The sequence below is a fragment of the Desmodus rotundus genome, chromosome 13 (genome assembly GCF_022682495.2).
Source record: "Desmodus rotundus isolate HL8 chromosome 13, HLdesRot8A.1, whole genome shotgun sequence".
Taxonomy (NCBI): Eukaryota; Metazoa; Chordata; class Mammalia; order Chiroptera; family Phyllostomidae; genus Desmodus; species Desmodus rotundus.
Window position 1 is genome coordinate 71,736,811 of NC_071399.1, and position 21,479 is coordinate 71,758,289.

The 21,479-nt window shown below is 40.3% G+C and overlaps 1 long non-coding RNA gene across 1 annotated transcript in view; it reads left to right on the plus strand.

The window, feature by feature from the left end:
* The window catches only part of LOC123480522 (uncharacterized), a 71,538-nt gene extending 65,069 nt beyond the window's left edge, over positions 1–6,469 (plus strand). The window contains exon 4 of the long non-coding RNA XR_006656560.3: positions 1,874–6,469. This is a non-coding gene — a long non-coding RNA (uncharacterized lncRNA). The remainder of the gene's footprint in view (positions 1–1,873) is intronic.
* The last annotated feature ends 15,010 nt before the right edge of the window (positions 6,470–21,479 follow it).

Here is a 21,479-nt window from a genome sequence, read left to right on the forward strand (position 1 = left end):
TAAAGCATAAGGCTGTAACTAAGGCTAGTGCTTTAAACTATTTTAAAGTGAAGTTTATTTTATTTTCTAGAAAAAGGTAACGTATGTGTGGTGGATACAATGCTGAGTGGAGAAACAGACCTTGTCAATTCCTTAGACCTTACATTACCCATGGGGAAGACAAGGACAATAGCAGGTTGCAATGAGTTATACCGGGAATGAGTAATGCCAGTTTACATTGTGGTGAGTCTGGGGCCTTATCCCTCCGACCGAGGCCCTGTAGGCATAGAACAGCAGCCCCCCAACGGTGAGGAGGATAGGTGGAGGGTAGGAAAACCTTCCTGCTGACATTGGATTTTGTGTATGCCTGTTCCGTTCCATGTTCCCACACATCCACCTGTGAAGTACATCATTCGATGATGATTAATAATTGCTGTGATGGTGACCTTTGTACACATGCCAATTTGCAATTAGCTACTTCAGACTGAAAAACGGAATTTTAGAGCTGGAAGCAACCTTAGATTGCGCCATTCCTATGATGCTCCATGAATAAGTTTATGGTAGTAACTAGTATATTACAAGATGTGATCGACCCAGTGTGTTTAGGAAATGCATCATGGGAAACCAGAATCTTATCCAGTCTTTTCGTTTTCAAATGAAAACTCGGAGGCTGAAAAGGGTTGAGTTACCTGTCCACAGTCCCACAGACGGGCACTGGAGGCAGGGTCCTGAGACAGATGCTGGCTGGCTCAGTAGTGACCCTGACTTTGTCTATAGCTCACTCTTTCTACTATTACAGTTGATGTGGCCATTTTACCATCTTCTTTAGATAAAGGTAGTTAAACTAAGGAGACCTTTGGAAAAAAATACAAATACCCAAAATAGTTACTTCAGAACGAATCCAAATTCTGTGAAGCGTACCAAAAGACAAGTGGAAAATAGGATTTGTTATCTTTTTCCTTCCTCCTCAGCTACTGTTTTCAAGATGTGTTTTAGATTATTGGGCTAAAGAGCAAGCTTCCTTGAGGAGCTGCTTCTGAGTAGCAATTTATTAGTTGCTTCTGAAATGATTCCGAGTTATGCTTCTTTTATTGGATTCCATCGTGGAATGCTTCAGAGTGTACTGCTTTTTCTTTGATGCTTTTAGAGTTATTATGGAGGCATCCTTTCTGCCAAGGGGAAAGCAGATTAAAAAGCAACCATCTAGCCGTGAGCTCTGGGGTGACTGTAGATTCTTCATCTCCTATGGGAGACTGAGCAGCTGTACCCTCAGGTTGCCCCTTCTCCTGCCCCGAAGGCTGAACTAATTTCCCAGAAGATTAAAAGGAGATTGATGTAAGGGTGTGCGGACCGGGGGTCAAACCATAGGCTAACTGGCTCTTCCAGTTGTTGATGTTTTGTTAAAGTTTCCAGTGATGTTGATGCCTCATGTTGAGTAAGAGATCCAAGAATGTAGCCAGGTCTCTGGACTGAAACCAGCTCTACAAATTCTGAAGCTCCTGGGCTTGCCCCAAGAAACACAGGTGGTCTTACCGAGCCACTTCAATCTTAGCCCAGCCTAAGAAGAGCAGCAAATACCGGGGTGTGTTTATTATTCTCCAACAAATATTTTCCCATTTATTTCATTTTTAAAACAACCGAAGGAAAAGCTTATTCAGCTGTAAAAATGAATTTATGTCTTGATTCGGTTGACTTTTCTTTTGTATTTTTCTCAGTAAAAAGGCAAAGAGAAAGTGCTGGGAAATAGCAATTATGCACACAAGGGCATCGATTATGGAGTCTTTAAAGAAAGCGTAATTTGACTTTTTTGTTTGTGGGGGTAGGGTAGGGGTCTACTGGCTTAATTATTTCTGGACTGTCCCACAAAGACCCTCAGAAATGTTTGTTTCCACAGAGATCTCGACAAACACTAGAGACTCATCAGCCAGAGTGAATTCCCTCAGTGAAACTGCTATCCTCTGCCAAGAATCAAAGGTCATCCCAGTGGAGTGCCGTCTTCGTGCTCAGCCGCTACGGAGTGTCTGGGACAGAGTGAGAACAAAAACTACCCTCGTTCCATGCCCCCTGACTCTTTCGGGAAGAATCCCAACAAAACTGCCACTGGGAATTCAGAAAGCACATTTGGAGACTGGGCAACGGCCAGGCTAAACAGAAGAGAATAGAACGGCGATTTAGAGACAATAAGATAAAGGAAATAAATGACTCAACAAGAGTTTTAAGCCAATATTTACACCCATATTGCCATATTTACAGCTTAAACACTATGCCCTGGGTATGCAGGAAGTGAGTTTTTATGTGTCTCTAAATGAATGTTAAGTCAATAACATCCCAAACAATGGGCCCCAGTGAACTTTATTATGAAGGCCATGCAGGGAGTTGTTGAAATGGAGTCAGAGTCAGAGTGAGTTGAACTCCGTCACGCACGTTTTCAGAAGAGAGATTTTCAAATTAGCCATTTCTAATATGATATGCAGCCTTATAGAAGTGTTTATTATGAAAGAAAACCACGACACAGAATTAGAAGACTCCTTATAACGCTTGATTAAAAACATCTATCCAGCAGATTTTACTGTCAACAGATACAAGAGTCAAAGAGCAGGTGCCACCAGCATCACCAGCACGCAGACAAAACTGATTAAAGGGCTAACTAGCACACTAATACGCAACACTGGAAAGTCCTTGGCAGCTGGGTATCTGAGCAGATAGAAAGGATGTTATCAATTGGTTGGTGCTATGTAATCAGTAACTGATATTTTTTGTTTGTTTTAGAAAACATCTGATCCATATTGGCTGATTGGCAAGTACAGATATTTATCTGATCAATAAGACAGAAACACTCTGATAAACATAAAACACAAGCCCAGCAGAAATACCACTGAATTCTTTGATAAATAGTAAGATACTCAGCACTTTTCAAACTTTTATTTACCTTTTGGGTGCTGCAGCATTCGGTGTCCTCTGGTTGTATTGCAAGTGTAAGAGAAAATGACAGTCCTGTCGATCTTTCTTAAAATGTCAAAGACCACGGAAAACAAACCACATTCAGTGACATCCCGCACTCCTGCAGATCATGCCAGAGACCTAGCACCACAGAGCAGACCTCATACTTAGAGCGTTCAGTCTTGGAAATTCTGACTTTCTAAAAAAAATCCTTCTGATCAAAAAAAGGTAGAATTCTAATTGATGGCTTGCATATAAATTAGTAGAAAATTATTGCACTTAACCACGACCAAATAGAGCATCTCTTCCAATTCCCTCCCTGTGAAGACTCAGATTTCATTATCACACAATTTAGAGGGACACCTCATTATCACACAATTTATAGAGAAAGTTGCCCTTTCTTAAAAGGAGTTGTAGAGGTAAAACCATTGGTGATAAACATATGTATAAATCTACCCCTTGAACCTCAGTTTTTTCATTGGCAAAACTGGCATAGTATCTGTCTCCTAGATTGTGATAACAATGTTTGTATATACAAAATTATGCAGAGCATTGCCTGGCAACTTCCATTAGCTAAACCTGGGCAACTTGTTCTCACTATCAGAGATTTCTATTGATAGAAACCTGTGATGGGTTTTGAAACATGTGCATAGATGAAAGAATATGAGAGAAAATTAAGTTAATAATGACATCTTAACATTATTACAAAAATGGTTTTGATCTCATGGACTCCCTGAGTCTTGGCTCCCCACCTCCCAGGTTTCTTCACCCCAACCTTTGAATGCCACTAGACACGGTGAAGCACTTGAACCTGTTGGCCAGGGACAAGCCCTTAGAGAAGTAGTAGGGATACATAAGGAAGGGAAAATTGAGTTGAGTTCTCTCCTCTGTTGGGTATTTTTACCAAAATCTCCAGGCAAAATGTGTCATGGTGGGCAGATGCCAAATAAGAGATGGTTGCTAAGGAAAGAGAAATTAAAATATATGTTGATGATTCTTAGAAAAATAAATGAGTTGGTAGATAAGAATAGGTATTTCCCCCCCTCAAGCTAAAGCTTTTTACTTTTTTTCTCCTTTTAGCTTCCTCACATTTTGAAAATCAATGCATCTTTAAAATTAATCCCTGTTAATATTATTAATTTACTGCTGTACTTGTGATTCCAGACACTGGAGACACAAGAAGTGAAAGAGAGGCAGGCACTGGCCCAGAGGCAAATGAGCTGACCAGGGTGGTCTGTAAGAGGACTCAGGTGAGCAGGGCTGAGAGTGGAAGTTGGAGCCCTGCGGTGGGTCCTGAGGGGTAAAAGGGACCAGAGAAGCCCAGGCCAGATCAGGGGGCCAGAAACTCACAGTAGGATAAAGGACAGAAGAGGTGTCTCCTGAGTGTGTAACAAAGCAAGAATGGTGTGCAGGTCAGGTTGGAAGGGCTCATCCTGAGAAAGCAAAAGCTTCTATTATTGGGTTAAAGGACACATGCATCCCAGATTTTGTCATGAAAACCAGGGTGTGGTGTTTCAGGCTCCCAGACCCTCAGTTCCTCCTGTTAATACCTGCAAATGATCCATTCAAGCCCGTTTATTCTAAAATAAGTAAGCACGATTCTGTAGTGGAGATCCTGTGAAAATTTCAAACTCCAAAAGATTTTAGGAAAATATGCTCGTGACACATCCATATTGTAATTATGAGAATTTGGAAGAAAAGAGACTTTTTTTCCCACTCTGCACTATTTTAATAGGTCAAAGAATTCTTTTAAAAATCAACGAAAAAAATTTGGCCTGGTATATAATTCACAGTTTCACCAATTAAATTCAACCATTGTGTTGAATAGTTTCTTAATTTTTTAAGTACAGTCAATATTTAATGTGGTAAATCCAAATGATGTAAAGAAAACTATTATCATATTATCATTCTAAGAAAAGAATAAATGGACACTCAATGAAAAATAAAGTATATGATGATACATTTATATGTTCTATTTCCATTTAAAACTATAACCATAATACTCCTTGCTCACAATTTACTCTTCCAGTGATTTGTAACAGATGTTTTCTCAACACAAAGTATTGAAGTATTATTAAAACACTCTGCTTTTTGTGTGGATTTAAAAAAAATTTCACATATAGATATATTTGTTCCCCCACTCCTGTTGTTTTTTAAGCATTAGTATTTTTTCAAAATATGTTTTAATATTAGTTCTATGAGATACCTGTACTTATTTCTCAAAACCAGTTTCATTGTCAAAGGAGTTCAACGAACATTTTCTTTACCATAATACTTCCACGAGCCTTTGTTATGAGAGCATTCTTCATGAGATCTCAAGAAGGCGCTCCTTCCAAACTTACTTTGGAAAATTTGATTTCAAGATGTATCTATTAACATTTTTAAGAGCTAGAGATGTTAGAACTGAGCAAAATGGCTTGAGAAATGCTGCTTTGCACCAAGGGACAAAATGGCTAGATTTGTACTTAATACCTTCACAGAGCTACTGAGTTTTTCAGAATTTTGACTGAGCCTTCTTTAGGATTAAGGAAAATCAAAATACCACATACATATGGCAGACCTGTTACCTTAGTATTTTGTTGCTTTTCAAAATAGTTATCAACAAAAGAGCTTAAGTTAGAATAACCAAGATAGGAGAATGTCAGAGTAGAAATTATATCCCTCCTGCTTTTCCAACCTGGGATAAAAAGAAACTGATAAGAGGGAGACTTGGATTCTGATGAGGAGAATGCCCTCGTTGCAGTGTGATCCTTTTTATTTGTGTATAAGTAGGCACTGGTCGTTTGTCCAATTTGTCATGTGGCAGTGCTTACCTTCTCGCTTGCTGATCAGGCTAATGCGCACGCAGCACCGACTGGCAACATCCTCATTTTTTTGCATGGAGTGAGGAACAGGGAGGAGTTGTGAAGGTAACAGAATGGGGAAGATGACCAGTCCTCTACCTTTTTCAGAACTGGAGCTTTGTTATTTTGTTCGAAGTATTTTAAATGCCCCGAATTCATATATAAGAGGTCTGCCCAGAAAGAGTCCAGCCATTGTTAATATAAGGAGAATGGTTTGTGCAACATCGGTGTAACCTGGCAGCCAAGGAGAGTGGACTGGAGTGTGCATGTGTGAACAATGACGACTTCACTGTACTAGTCAGTGGGGGCAGTAGATGCTGTTGAGTAAGCATGTGTACTGTGTTGTCGTCGCATTCAAAATGACTGGGTGAATAGAGCAACAAATCTGAATCAAACTTTGTATTAAGGTTGAACATTCTTCCATGGAAATGATGATTCAGATGGCTGCAGCTATGGGCAACTGGTGATTGGCAGCTTCATTACAACAACGTGCCTGCTCAGGCATCAAGATTTGATGACCTGTGACTTCTGGCTTTTCCCAAAACTAAAATCTCCTTTGAAAGGGAAGAGATTTCAGACCGTTGATGAGATTCAGGAAAATACCATGGGGCAGCTGATGGTGATTGGGAGAACTGTGTGAGGTCTGAAAGTGCCTACTTTGAAGGGGACTGAGGCATCATTGTCCTGTGTACAGTATTTCTTGTATCTCGTACCTTTTTCAATAAATGTCTCTATTTTTTGTATTCCATGGCTGGGTAATTTCTGAACAGACCTCGTATATACATATATCTGCATATATGTATATATGTACAGTGAGATGTAAACCCAGAAATGCTTTGAAAGATACAGGTCTTCATTTTCAATCATTACCATTCTCCTCTATCGCCGTGGATGCTCCAGGGTTCCCTATACTTGGTCTGTGCATATGTGCAAATACTAGATCAACAAGCTACTCTTAAGCTCATTTGAATTAAACTCTTCTAATTTAAATGAGCTTAACTAGAAAAGTACATATATTAAATACAAAAAAGCACTACTGAGAGTTGATAATTTAATCATCGTACCTCTTTCTAGAATTCCCACCTGTCACACAACCACATTGCTCTCTGCATCCCTGCAGCTACTGAAAGGGCCTCAACTCCTCCACACACTTCAAAACCTGTACAAACCTCGCCTACAGTATGAGAGAATACTGATTCCAAAAAGGGGAGGGGTGCAGGGAAGAAGGAAACTAAAGTCTAACCCTAATTAACCATTCAGAAAGTTGCCAGCACAAATGAGCCGATAGCCCTTGGTTTTCTATATTTACATCCCCACATCCTGTGTGTACAATGTAAGCTTTGTTGTGCTGTGTCTGGCCGGTGTTTTGCATCACTTTACAACAGGCAGTAAATGTAGCCAGTACGTAATGTACCTGGGGGTGAAGTGTTGCTGGAGTCTCCTTTTGGGCAGGATTCTAGCTGGCAGGGCTGTGATAATTTCTCCCTCCCTGTCTCTCCAACCCTCAGTTTAATGACAGTCTTATGCTTTATTTGTTTCCTCTGATCTGACATATTTATGCTAGGGCAGTTCTAGAATACATAAAAGTCAGTTGCAGGATGGTAATTATTGACCACGGTTTTACATAGCACCTCATGTGGTAAGAAGATAAATGTATAATCACCTGGTAATATGAAAAACTCTGACTGAAGGACCAAAGGACTTTGTCATTTTACTCCACCCTCTGTGAGTCAGTGAAATGGATTGAATTATAAACCAGAAACCAGCACTTCAATTTGATGAAACTCATCGTAAAGAGGAAAGTGTCACTACATGTTGGCAGTTTATAAAATGTGATGAGCTGCCTAATCCATTGGAACCGACATGTCCTTAATAATACCAACATTCTTTGTAAATTAAATAGCTATTAATTTAAAAACCTGTCAGGATATGCTTATGCAGTGATGCACATGTGATCATAGGCATTTCCATTGTGTCAAAAACACAGAAAAATATGACCCATTTGGGAATTTGTACAATAGTGCCGAGCTCCGGGTATCTAAAGGCAGGAAACTAACCTGAGCTAAACTCTGGAGATTTCCCACCTCTGAAAGAGCTGAGTCCTTGGATGATGATATATGTCTCCAGGTCCCTGTGCCACAGAGCCCCAAATCAGTCATGAGCAACTGTTCACGGGGTACCTGTGCTGTCTCAGGCACAGTGCGAAGGGCAGCACAGAGAGGGCAGGAATCTTACTCACCCATTTCTGGTTTTCTGCTGCTGTTTAACTCTAGTCAGCAACAAGGGACTCCAGGTCCCTTCTTTGCTCTCCTTCCTCCTAGGAGATGAACTTCCCTGGCCTCTGTGTGTTTAAGGCTGGCCCTGCGAAGGACATTTCTCCCACAGAAAAATGAATGGGTTACATTGATGGTTTAGCTGAAAAGGAATGTATTTCTAGTGTAATGTAAGGTAACTTTTTCTTTTTCTTCTTGTAACCACCATGGGCCTCAAGAGAAATTCCCTAGAATTATGTTAGAGCACATTAACAATTCTTCTGCAAGGTTTTTTAATGACCTGATGATTAGAACAGAGATTGCAACATGAAGTCACCCAAGACAGGCTTAAAATAATTTCATAATTTAGAGAAATTTTCTAACACGTCTTACAGATAAACCACTGCAAGAGTCATCTTAAAGTAAGGCTTTATCTTTTGATATATCTGCATATAACTTGGTAATGACGTGTCTGAAGCAGACAGGATATGGCAAACTGGGAAGCCAGGGGTGTAATCAGGGGGCTTATTATCAGCAGATCTCACTTAATGGAATGTTACCAAGGTACTGCTGAAAATTGCAAATACTAAGCAAACTTTTGGTTACTGTTTTGTCCATAATGTTTGAAAATGAGAACAGCAAATGAACAGTGAAAACCAGAGTTATTGTATATGTGGGTTGTGCCTTGCAAAAGGACACCCAGAGGAGAAGGGAGGTGAGTGTGGGTAAATCTCGCTTGCACCACGCTCACTGGGCCATGCCCCCTGAGGTGAGGCTACATCTGCCCAGAGAGGTGCCTTTTTCATATTGCACGAAGGTACTCTATGGTGTGGGTCTAGCACTAGCACACTGGCCTTCCCAAAGACAGACTTTTCAAAGCTCTGTCAAAACAGTGGAAAAGGAGACAGGTCTCACGTGGCTAGGATTTGGGAAGGGCTGTTTTACTGTTAGTGGGGACACTCATTCCAGCGAGGGCTGATGTTCTTTCCCCCAACAAGCTGCACACACTCCAATGATTCCAGGTTACTAGATAAATCTGGGGGTGGAAGAGTGTTGTTGTTCCACCCACACCCCTTTCCTGGAGAACTGTCAAGAACTAAGATTTCCCCAGAGCTAGAATAATTACCGAGCAGAGTCCAGCCCTGCTGAGAAATTGCAGAGTAAACTTCCCCTGAAGGCCTCGTCTCCTTCATCCTGTCACCTGAATCGGGGTCGCAGTTTACAAGTCTGGTCCAAAGGTCGGTAAGAATAGAGAGCCCAGACTTAGAGCTGCTCTCTGCACAGTGTGAACAGATTCGCTTGTAAGAAATCCTAGTTTCCAGTGTTATCGCAAACCACTTCCATGAAATTAGGTTGGATCTCATTGATTTTGTGGAATGTTCCATATCTTAATGCAATCCTCTTTTGTGTGTGTGTAATATGAGAGTGTAACAGCTCAAGAATTACCACATTGCTCCGCTCTACGTTTCCTCGCTCAAATACACACACACCAACCACTATCAGTAGCAGTAAAATTAAATGAGAGAAGCTATCAGGAAATAGATTAAGAGGCATACAATAGAGAATTTTTTTTTGGAGAGAATGAGGCCAGGCAAAATGGATTTTAAAATTCTGTTTCTATGACTGCACCACATTTATAAGCTGAAGGCATCAATAGTTGACACTGCTCATAGAATATCAAAGAAAAATTCTGAAAAGGAAGTATCTATTCTCTTATTACCTAAATGTAAATTATATGTGCTCTTGAAGTATGCCCTTTATTTAATTTTAATGCATTTTAAATTTTAATATGATTTTGCTCTACATGAATCACCCTCTTTGTTTCCAATACCATTAGCAACCCAAAATTGAGGAAGGGTTTCTATTTTCTGGCAATTCAAAGTATTTTATGAAGCGTAGCACATAATATTACATTTTCCATAGAGGAGGGACTCAATATTTGTTGAAGCAATTTCAATGTGATATGTTAGCTACGATCTACCATGAGTGAGTAAGTAATGACTTCCTATAGTTACAGCTTAAAAGGGTTTTTCTATTGTTATTTGCACTAAAAAATTCTTGGTTCTCAATAAAACCAAGGCCTCGTTTTATTTGAATATGTTGGCATCTCTCTCAAAGACTTATGCAATCAAAGAGATTCAAAGTCAATTGTTCTCAGCCAAATTATTTTATTATCCTATAAAGATACTCTATAGGGTCTGAAGTATATTCCATTTAAATAAATCCACTGATTGTAGCACCTGTATTTGATGCGTGGATTATTCAAGTTAGTGAGCTGAATAGAGGACAAACCTTATTATTTTTTTAATAGCCAGACCCCCCCCCAAATTGGCTCCTGTTTTGGTGTACTTTGGACTTTATAAAGGTGAAAGACAAATCTACAAATAACTATTTGTAATAAAAGTTAGAATGTAAAAGAGACCCCCGCAAACTAGGACAGAAGTTCAGAAGGCAAGGCTGGGACAGGAAGAAGGACATCATGGAGAAGGTGAAGAATGTGGCTGGAACACAAGGCAGAGTGGGAGGGTGGTTTGTAGCCATGGGAAGAACACAGAGTAGTCTCATTTGATTAGAGTGGAAGACACATAAAAGGGAGAAGCTGGGCGACTAGGCTGCAGGATAGGTTGGAACTAGGCTGAAAAAGCCTTGGAATAATGGGTATAGTCAGTGGCATCCTGTTAAATGTTGAATAAACAGATACAGAGTTAGGAAAACAGGATATCAAGGTGAGTAAGTGGCATAGAAGCCAAAGGGGGATAAAGAATACCACGACTGAAGAATGACTGCAGAGTCTGGTAAGGAAAGAAGTTTGGGGATTTTTAGAGAACAGCATTAAGAAATTCATAGAAGTCAGACTATGAGGGATTAAAAATTGAATCAGTACTCTATGGATTTATATTTATTAGCAACCATCATTGAGTCATAGTCAAGTGATTCCACTATCTAAAGGAAAAACGCTATAGGGAATTAAACATATGAATTAGTCCAAAAAGCAACGCTAAAAATTCCACAACCAAGATTTTGGCAAACTCTCTATGACTCAGCTGGTTTGAGATGCTTCAATGACTTTCACATTCTCCTCCATTTCTTGCATTTGTCCATTCAAAGAAACCCTCTTCAAGGCTCGTCCATGAGCAATTAGGTATGATATATGGGGTGATTTTTTTTTTTTTGGTCTAATCCCACATTGAATTTTCAAAATGATTAGATCTGGAAAGTCCATTTGACTCCTGTAAGGCCCTTTGGCACTGCCCCCATTTAACTGTCTGCCTCCTCCTGTTATCCTCCTGAGCCTTTTATTGCTGTCTCCCTAAAAGCGAAGAGCACAGGAATCTCCCAGTGCTCTGGGCCACACATGTGTCATATACATTAGGTTCTTCTCAGGCCCTGTACCTAGAGCGAACATAAGGTTTATTTTACAAACTAAGACACTTAGGAGAGTGAAAGAATATGTATTAACAATTACAGTGGCATCATAGGCTTATAACTACCTTTACCCAGGAGAAGGCTTGCCAGATAAAATACAGGACACCTAGTTAAATTTGAATTATCTGTAGGAAATGGATAACATTTTTAGTATAATTGTGTACTCTGCAATATTTGGGACTTATACTAGGGCTGGGTGTCTGTAGTTTATTTGCTAAACCTGGCAACCCTACCCGAGACCCCTTTACCCATTTACATAAGCAACACACCCTCTATGCCCAGGGCAGCAAAACTCTTCTGACCTGGAACAGGCTGCACACTTTGTAGGGCCCAGTGCAAAATGAAAATGTGGGTCTCCTTGCTTCAAAATTATTACGCATTTTAAGACAGTGACAACAGAACATTCCATGAAGCTCGGGGCCCCCGGTGACAGCACAGGTCACACAGCAGTGACGCTGGTCCATCTTTGCCATTGGGTGTGGTGTGTTTTACCGCAGTAAAATCTGGAGGCATTTCCTTCTACATGTATAAAATAAACAGGCAGAGAGCTTTGCACTTCAGATTTTAACAAAATATTTTGAGCGGTAACTACATTTGGAGCCAGACTTGATTGTAAGGTGCACTTGAGTGGGGATCGGGTCTCGTTTGCTCACTCGGTGCTTTGCATAGTGCCTGCCACACGGAAATCACTTATTCAATATGTTGAAAGAATGTCTTATGGGAGTACGTACAGCATGCATTTACCTTGAAGTGGCATTGAAGTTAAATAAAGGGCACATTTCAAGAGCAATCATAATTTCTGTTTGGATAATAAGAGATTAGAAGGCAAAAAGTACCATCACGTTATGTATAATATACAACATGCACATATATATTATGTAACGTGTTGGTACGCATATTACGTGATGTTCTATGTTATTGGCTTGTCTAGCTGATGAATATATGATCTTATTTGCCACAAATGCCCACATCTTCGTGCTCTGAGCTCCCTCACCCGCTGATACTAGACAGGTCCTGAATTCTCCATAGGTTCCCCTCCATAATATCTCTGAGCAGCCTCAGAACTGCTACGGGTAAGTCAAGTGTCCCGCAGGCCTCTTGCTGGCCTAGACAAGTCTCTTGCCCTCGGAGTTCTAGGAGAGGAACAAGTTCTGGGAGCATGAGTGCTGGAGGCTATGGCTGGCACTCCACATCCTTCCCGTGGTTAATTTGTGGCTTTTGCACGTGGTGTCACTGTTGCCCTCTCCTCTGGACCAATGGCTCTCAAGACGTCTGTGACCAGGTCTTTCATGGTGGGCTCCCGCAGCAGTGTGGTTTGGGCCCAGGGGCACACAGAGAACACTCAGGGACTGCGGGGAGGAGGGCTGCAGGGCAGTGATGGACCATCCTGGACTCCCGCATGAGGTATGGGAGTCAAGTCATGTTCTCTGGTTACTTCCAGGGACCCAGTTTTCCCCACCATTGGAGGAGAAAGGTCATTGTTTTACACACATCAGACTAACCCTGAACCCAGTTATGGTCTGAGCTGAAGATCTTTCCCTGGGAATCTTGGGCCCCAGGCAAATTCAAGATATGTTGAGATTCTGCTTCTGTAGTCCCAAATAACCTGTGGTGGTTATGAGGCCCATCTTCCCAGTGCACATGAGGGGACCTCCAGGCGCTGGTGGGGGTCATTTTTCTAGTGTTGCAGGAATGGGGAAAGGAGTCCCCAGCTGGCATCGTAGGGAGATGGGGGACTATTTCACTTCTGAAACCTGTTTTTTATCACGTGAATTTGCCCTTAATTTGTATCACATAATTTTCCTTATTTTTTTTACCATGTAACTTTTCATTTTCAAGCCTTTGCACCAAACTGCTTCCCCAAGAAAAACAAAAAACAAAAAACAAACAAACAAAAAACAACCTCAGGTGAACACAATCCATTTAAATCAGAGAGTTGCTCAGGAATCAACTCAAGTGAAAACATTTGGCATTTTTTTTTCCTGAAATATTTATAAACTCTTTAAACACTATAGACTTATTTTTGGTCTTGGATTGTTTCTTATTGATACAACTTATTTAAAAATGTATTTTGAACATTTCTTGGCTAATCAACACCAACTCAAGATGGCACCAATATAACCTTTTTCTAGTTTAAGCACATGATAATGTTGTTTTATAATGTATATACTTAGCTTTCCTATAAAGCTATTTCCTACTTCCTATGGGTCTATATATTAATGCTTATATATGAGCATATACAGAGAAAGAGGGAGTTTTCTCTTTTTCTAAATATAGACTAAATCGAATGATTGTAATACTAAGCTACTAAATGCTGACTCATACTGCCAACATTAAAGGGTGATTTTCTGGTGTGCCGATGTGTACGTTTTCTGGGGAGACTATTGATCTCAGAAGTGACGTGGACCGTAGGCCCTTACTTCTAAATCAGATGCGCCTCAGGGCATGATGTGTAAGAACAGCAGAGCAGATTACTTTTGAAGACTGCATGGTGACTTTTGAACGAATCATGAGTTTAAAACCATGCACTTGTTTTAGTGAAAAGTTCCTTTTTCTTTTGTAAAAGAAAAAAGGTGCTGGTGCTCTGAAGATCTGAGGCAGCATTTACGGCGGAAATAACACCGGTTTGGAGTTGGGCGTCCTGAGCAGTCAGGCCCAGCAACTATTAACTGTGAATTTTGTGGATCTCCCCGAATCTCAGCTGCCTCATTTGCATGCCCCAAGGCTGTAAGGATTAAAGGAGCTAATGCAGGGCTCATGGCTCTAAGGAACTGGGACTTTTCCTAAAATTTGTTTAAAGATGTTATTTCTTTTCTTTATTTTTATTGTTGACACTATTGCAAATGTCCCCATTGCCCCTGCACCCTTTGCTCCCCTCCTCCCAGCCCCTGCCTCCCCCTTCCCTCTGGCCATCACCACACCGTTGTCTGTGTCTGTGAGTTGTGCATATATGCTCTTTGGCTCATCCCTTCACCTTCTTTCGTCCAGCCCCCCTCCCTACTACTCTCTGACAGCTGTCAGTCTGTTCCATGTGTCTATGCCTCTGTTTCAATCTTGTTCATCAATTTATTTTGTTCATTAGATTCCACATATGAGTGAGATCATAGGGTATTTGTATTTCTCTGACTGGCTTATTTCACTTAGCATAATAACCTCCAGGTCCAAGATGTTTATTTCTTACAAGTGTTACCTCGCCCTTCCTCAGTGGTTGTCAGTTACACCATCCTCTTGCAATTCCTTCCTGGACCAGCCCATAAACTTTGTGGGGCCAGTTTAAGAATACAAATGGAGGCTCCATATACCATATGTCTGAATATTTACAAGCTATCAATCAAACTAACACGTGGCTAAATTAAATGTGGCAATCTACCCATATCCACGGGAGGTATGTCCCAAGACCCCAGTAGATGTCACAAACCATAGATTGTAGCGAATCCTATATATACTATATTTTTCCTATACTTGTGTACTTATGAAAAAGCTTAACTTATAAATTAGACACAGTAAGATTAATAACAATAACAAATAATAATAAAATAGGGCATTTCTAATGTTATATTGTAATAAAAATTAGGTGAATGACACAAATAAATAAACTAAGGGTTACTCGAACACAAGCACTGTGATACCATGACAGGTGATGTGACAACCTCTCCATCTGCCAACTGACTAATGGGCAGGGAGCATATCCAGTGTGAATATGCTGGACAAAGGGATGATTTACATCCTGGGTGGGACGGAGTGGGATGATGCAAGATTTCGTCACGCTACTCAGAACGGTGTGCTGTTGAAAACTTATGAATTGTTTATTTCTGGAATTTTCCATTTAATATGTTTGCACTGTTGAATGTAGGTAAGTGAAACTATGGAAGGCAAAAGCAAGGTGAAAGGGAGATACTATATATGCTGTCTTCCAACTTGATAAACCTACATCCACAATGGTTCTGAAGGTTAGTTTGAATTCAGAATTGTCACTCTTTTTGGGTGATGTGGTCGCTGAGGAAAGCTGGCCCCAGTGTTTGGTCCTTGGTCTGTCAGCTTTTTCCTCCCACCCCCAACTCCCACCCATACCATGAGGATTGTCATGCATAACTGTATGGATAACTCAGCTTACCCTTCCACGTTTCTTCCGCATTCTCCATAAACAGCCACTTCTTAACCACAAATTGGGATTACCAGTGTGTACACCAGAGAGTAAATACATTCCACCTTTAGGAGCGCAGACCAAATGAGGGGCCACTCAGGCCCTAGGTGCAGATTTAAGGTCTCAGATATCAAAAGCATGGTCTAACTGTGGGAGGAGGGGTGGGACGATCTCCTAGTGGCTATATATATTCCTAGTTTCATGGACACTTCTTTCTACGGGAAAGGGAACAGTTAGGGTAGAACCAAGACAGGGTTCTCAAAAGAACAGCTCCCAGGGCTGAAGTCATATGCTTCACATGTAAAGGTGGTACTTTCCAGTCCTCAAAACAATTGGATATTGTTTTCCAAAAACGGGCCCTAAGGTGTTATTAGCCTTTAGCATGGCAACGTGTATTGTGAATCCCCAAGATTTCCGCCCACGGAACACCGTGTGCATATGTAGCACCTTCATAAGAATGAAGTTTGGCAAAACCTATTATAGCCTTTCATGTCATGTGGTATTTATAATATTGACTTTTCTTCCTGCAACTGCCTCTTAAATGCAGGGAATTCTATCTTCACCTGCTTTCATTTTCTCGTCCTCTAGGCTTGTTAGATGATTTCATCTGTATCCAAGGCTTTAATCATTGACCATGATTCCAACGATTCCAAACTTCCCACCTCACGCCTCTCTCCTGAGCTCCGTATTTACTACAGAACAGCTCTTGCTGGATACACAAATTCCACATTGATAACCCAACTCATCATCTCCCCCTAGTCTGTCTTAGCCTAACCTGCTCCTCCAGTGAGTTCCTTCTCAGTAAATGCTTCACCATCTGCACTGTTTCCCCATTGCCCTGGTCAGAATCTCAACGTCATTTTAACTCTTCACCTCCTGCCTAGTGTGCCTTCAAATTTTGTTAATTCTGTCTCCTTGGTGTTTCTTCATTTCTCAGATCTATCACCTTTCAAGGCTCTTATTATTTCTTGCCTGGATTCTTGCAAGTTCTCATTTCCCCAACCCTTCTTTTACATTGCAGTGAGAGTATTTCTTTATAATTGCTAGGCATTCATATAAGACTGAGAAAGATATCTATGAATTAAAAGGAAAAAATCTCCAGGATATATTATGTTTTAAAAAGCCAGGTTTAGAACTGGGCATTGATGTTAAGTTCTATGCAAGAAAAAAGCAAAGTAAGGATATATTTATTTGTATTTTCAAGAAACGAATAAAAGTGGTTATGTGACATAAGCATTTAGAATGGATGTTTTGGGGCAGGGATGGAAATAAGATCATTCATTGTATACCTTTTTGATTGTTTTATTTCCTTTGAAAATGTGAATGCACTAAATTTAAAAATTATTAAAACTGAAAACTATATTATGAATTATGCAATTATTACATATTATAATATAATAAATAAAAATGAAAGATTAAGAAATGGAAAGCTTAAAAATTACATTTCTTTTTTTAAAATTACATTTCTAATTATCCCACTGATTTGCTTAAAATATCCCTGGGTTCATTATTACCTTTTGTACCAAGTAAAGACCATTTAGAATGGCCTAGAGATCCTTTCAGGGTAAGCACTTTGTCCACTTCGGCAGCCACATCTTTCTCAGAGCCCTAAATGTTCCACACTACAGAGTGATATGGTCACTGACCTCACGTATCATAGCCTCTCATGCCCACCTTTCCCCACTATTTGGAATTCCATCCCACCTGACTCTTTCTGCCTGCTGATCTCAACTGCCCTCAGGACTTGGCTCAAACACCATCTCCTTTTCCCGAAGTTCAGTCAAGTGAACCTCTTCTCTTCTGCTTTTTCACTCTGTACCTTTCTTATTGTACTCACCTCTTTGTACTATTAACTCACATTATTCCTGATGTAAGCTGTGTGCACATTAAAGATGAAGACGGTCTTATATTCATCTCTGTATCTGAAGCACACACGTAGGGCTTGTTCAGTGTATCTACACATGAAAAATAAATGAAAGAATAAACGAGTGCGTGCGTGAGTGAATGAAGAAAGGTATTTATAGAACATTCCTCTCTCCTGTCGGACCCCGCCATGGATCCAGATGGAATGAATGAGAAAAGGACATTGTTTTGCACCTGCCTGTTCAGTGCACCTGACTTATGGAGTCTTGATTTTGGTACAGCTTCTACACCTGATCTGCATCATTGCCGATTCCTCATACCTAAATCAGAATTATAGTTGGCCCTCCCTATCTGCAGTTTCCACGTCTGTGGATTCAACCGACCACAGATCAAAAATATGTGAAAACAAGAAAGTTATGTTGTTCTTGATCTGTACTATGTAGTTAGGCCTACAATAGTTATGTCTGTATTGAACACGTGCAGACTTTTTTCATGTTATTATTTCCTGGACAATACAGCATGACAATTTATATAGCATTTACATTGTGTTAGGTATGATAACATATGTAACTAGAGATGATTTAAAGTATACTGCATGGTATGTGTTAGTTACATGCAAATAGTACATCATTTTATATGAAGGACTTGAGCACCCATGGGTTCTGGTATCCACGGGGATCCCGGAACCAATCCTCCCCAGATACCAAGGGATGACTGTATCCTTTGCAAATTAGTCCCAAGTGCTTTCTGTCCTGACCAAAATAGTTTAGCTTTTCGTTTTATTTCATTTCAACTTTCTGAGAAAGTGTCAATTTCCTTAGTGATCTTTCCAAATTTTTCCTGAAGTAAGCTTTGTTGAGGAAGATTACAAAACCCCCATCTCAGTGTTAGCCCTAGAATAAGAAGACAGAATAATGAAAAAAAAACATGAATTTTTTTCTTCATAAATAATGCTCCTGTGTAACGATCAAACACAGTATTTCATTCTCTACATAAAACTGCCAAAGAGAAAAGGAGGGCAGTTCCTCATTCTGGGAATTGAGATTTAAATTATTCCGTAGGTCATGGAATAAGTGTCTTTCTAAAATTAGGAATTTCTTTTTGAAGTCTTGAGAATGTGTTTTAATAATTACTTTTGAAATGAACTTCCTTGGAAAGACACAATTTTTCCAAATAATGCCAAACCCCCGACCCCAACTTTGATTAGCAAAAGCTAAAGTAAAAGACTTTTAGGCCAAGTTCTAAGTAACCTGGATTCTGAGGAGTGCAGGTTATTCTGAAACTCTGAGCAGAATGAGGCCCACTAGATTCCCTTTTTTTAATACTCACCTGAGGATTTGTTTTTATTGCTTTGAGAGCTTGAGAGAGACAGGGAGGGAAATATTGATCAGTTACCTCCCTTACATGCACCAACCCACTGACCGGGGATTTCACTTGCAACCTAGGTGTGGTCCCTGAGTGGGGGTCGACCCTGCGACCTTTCTGGTGTATGGGATGACACTCCAACCAACTGAGCCACCCAGCCAGGGCCCACCAGGTCTTGATGTGGGGTTGCTTCAAGGTCTCTGAGAAAATGATTACTGTTCAAGCCTTGCGGTGGAAAGAGCCCAAAGGACTAAATCCCAGACCACTGGCCTTCTTTTTCAGGGATCAGGTTTTATTAGATAAATTTTCTACTTTGATGTTATTTCACTTATTTGGGCTATGGGCCCATCAATACCACAAAGTCATAAAGATTTTAATATTAAAAAGTTTTCTTTTTGTGGACTACCCTGAGAAAATTACTCTCTGGCCCCAACTGCTTGAACCCCATTGCTCGTTTTTGCATTTTAGGCGAAGTCTCATGCTTTGACTACTATTGTTCTGTTGAGGCTTGAACAAATTTTATGAGGCCATATTTTCAGGAATGTTTACAGCTGAATTAGAGAATATACACTCTGAAAAATGTGTTAGTGTTAGGTTTCCAACTTGTGACTGAAGAGCCAAAAAATTAAATAGCCTGCCCAAAGCCCCTAAATGAGTATTTGTCAGTGGTACACCTTAGAGTTTTGGACCAAGATTCCTGTGGTCGTTAATGCGGCGTGTAAGCTCAGGCACAGCTGTCTGTCCCTTTCTCTCCCTCAGACACATGTGAGCGCATGCACACACACGCTATGTTGTATACAATAAGGATATATTTTGTTACCTAATACAAATTGAGCTAAAATGTTAATTTTATGATTTTAAATGCCAGAGACCTCACAAATGTGAAACTAATAGAACACTTAAGAGCATTTTCTAAAGCCTACAGGGAATTTTAATATAGATGTTAGTACCCATGAAAGATATCAGACAGACAGACACAATGCCCCATTTCTTTCCATTACGTACGAATGGAAGCTGTTCAGCTTCCCGCCTCCACATATCTTTCTGGTAACATCAAGGATACTAAGTATTTTGGTACCCTGTCTCTGAAGAATTCTTGGTGTTTCAGTAAATGTGCTTCTTTGGTGGGGCGGACTTGGACTAAGAAATTAATGTGTTTTTAGTAGGATTTCTAACTAGAACTCGGCGCAAAAGCCCCGATGCGTGCTACAACAATATCTTCATGTGTGACAAGCCTGTTATTATTGTGCAACTTTTCGACCTTGCCAAGGAGCAACGCAGCCTAACAACCCCTTTCGTCTCGAATCCTTGGTCTGGCAGAGGGGTGGGCAGTCTGTGTGGATTTGGCTGGATATACTTCTCTGTATTTCAGTAAATTTGGTCTATTTTTAATTATGGATATCAATCAGTGATTTATTAATAATTCTTCCAGTAGCTCATTATAAGCCTCACCTATAATACTATTTTGGGCCATGTCTTGACTAGATCGATCACATAAGAAAACATTTGTTAGGTACTATCTGGCAAAGCCTGTCAGGCTTGGGCTCCCTGTGCTTGGGTGTGATATTGCTGCTATAGGCCAAGATAGCATAGCTTGGAAGAGGTGTAACTCTGACAGCCAGAAGCCCAGGGAAGAAGGGAAATGAGCATGCATGATAGTTTTGTTTTGAGAAAAGACGTGAATAGTCCTAATGAGCCCCCAAAGGGACATTTACTTAGAAGCAGACTTGAAAGCCGGTACATGAGGTGAGTTCTAGAATTAAATATAACTGTGTCGCATCATCCAAGTGTCACTTTGCGAGTCATTTTTTGAGAGTTAATGAAAAGATTTTCATAAAACAGTTATTAGAATATAGAATCATTCGTTTTCTCTATGTATCCCATTGAATTATTTAGTTTGCATGCTGTATCCAGCAGCATTCTCATACGTCAATACAGAATAAACATCTGTCTAAGCGCATTTAAAAAAAAAACTACTGATGCTTTAGGCTAGAAATTTGCTAGTTTTGTTAATATCCAAAACCTTTCTTTTCAATCTCTTAATTATGGGGTAAGCTTGCACTCAGGCTAAAATTGCATCTATGAGGTTTAAGATTTTTGAAGATTTTATTTATTTACTTTTAGAGAGAGAGGGAGGGAAAAAGAGAGAAAGAGAAACATCAGTGTGAGAGAGAAACATTGATCGGTTGCCTCTCAGACGCTCAGGGACCAAACTGCAGGTGAGGCCTGTATCCTGACTGAGAATTGAACTGGTGACTTTCACTTTGCTGGGTGACACCCAGCCAACTGAGCCACACTGGTCAGGGAAGATTTAAGATTTTTAAATGACATGATGCTGCTACATGATTAAAAGGCTTTGATTTCAAACTGAGGATAAGAAGCAAAAGGGAGGGCATGAGATTTTCTTATAGCAAAAAAATCAAGCAATGAAGAAATCCAGGTTAACCTCCTCTCAGTGGTTGCCACCCTGAGCATTGGTCAACTCAAGTCCCCGTCATTTTTAGAATGAGGAGGAGGGTCGGCAGTGCTCTTTGCGAATGGGAGCCTTGCAGAGAAAAGAGTTGGACCTGGAATTACAAACACCAGTAAGTTTTTTGGTGGGCAGCCAAAAGCCTTCTTGTTGGAAATGCCCATGTCTTTCCCAAAGCATTTGGCTCACCTCCTGAC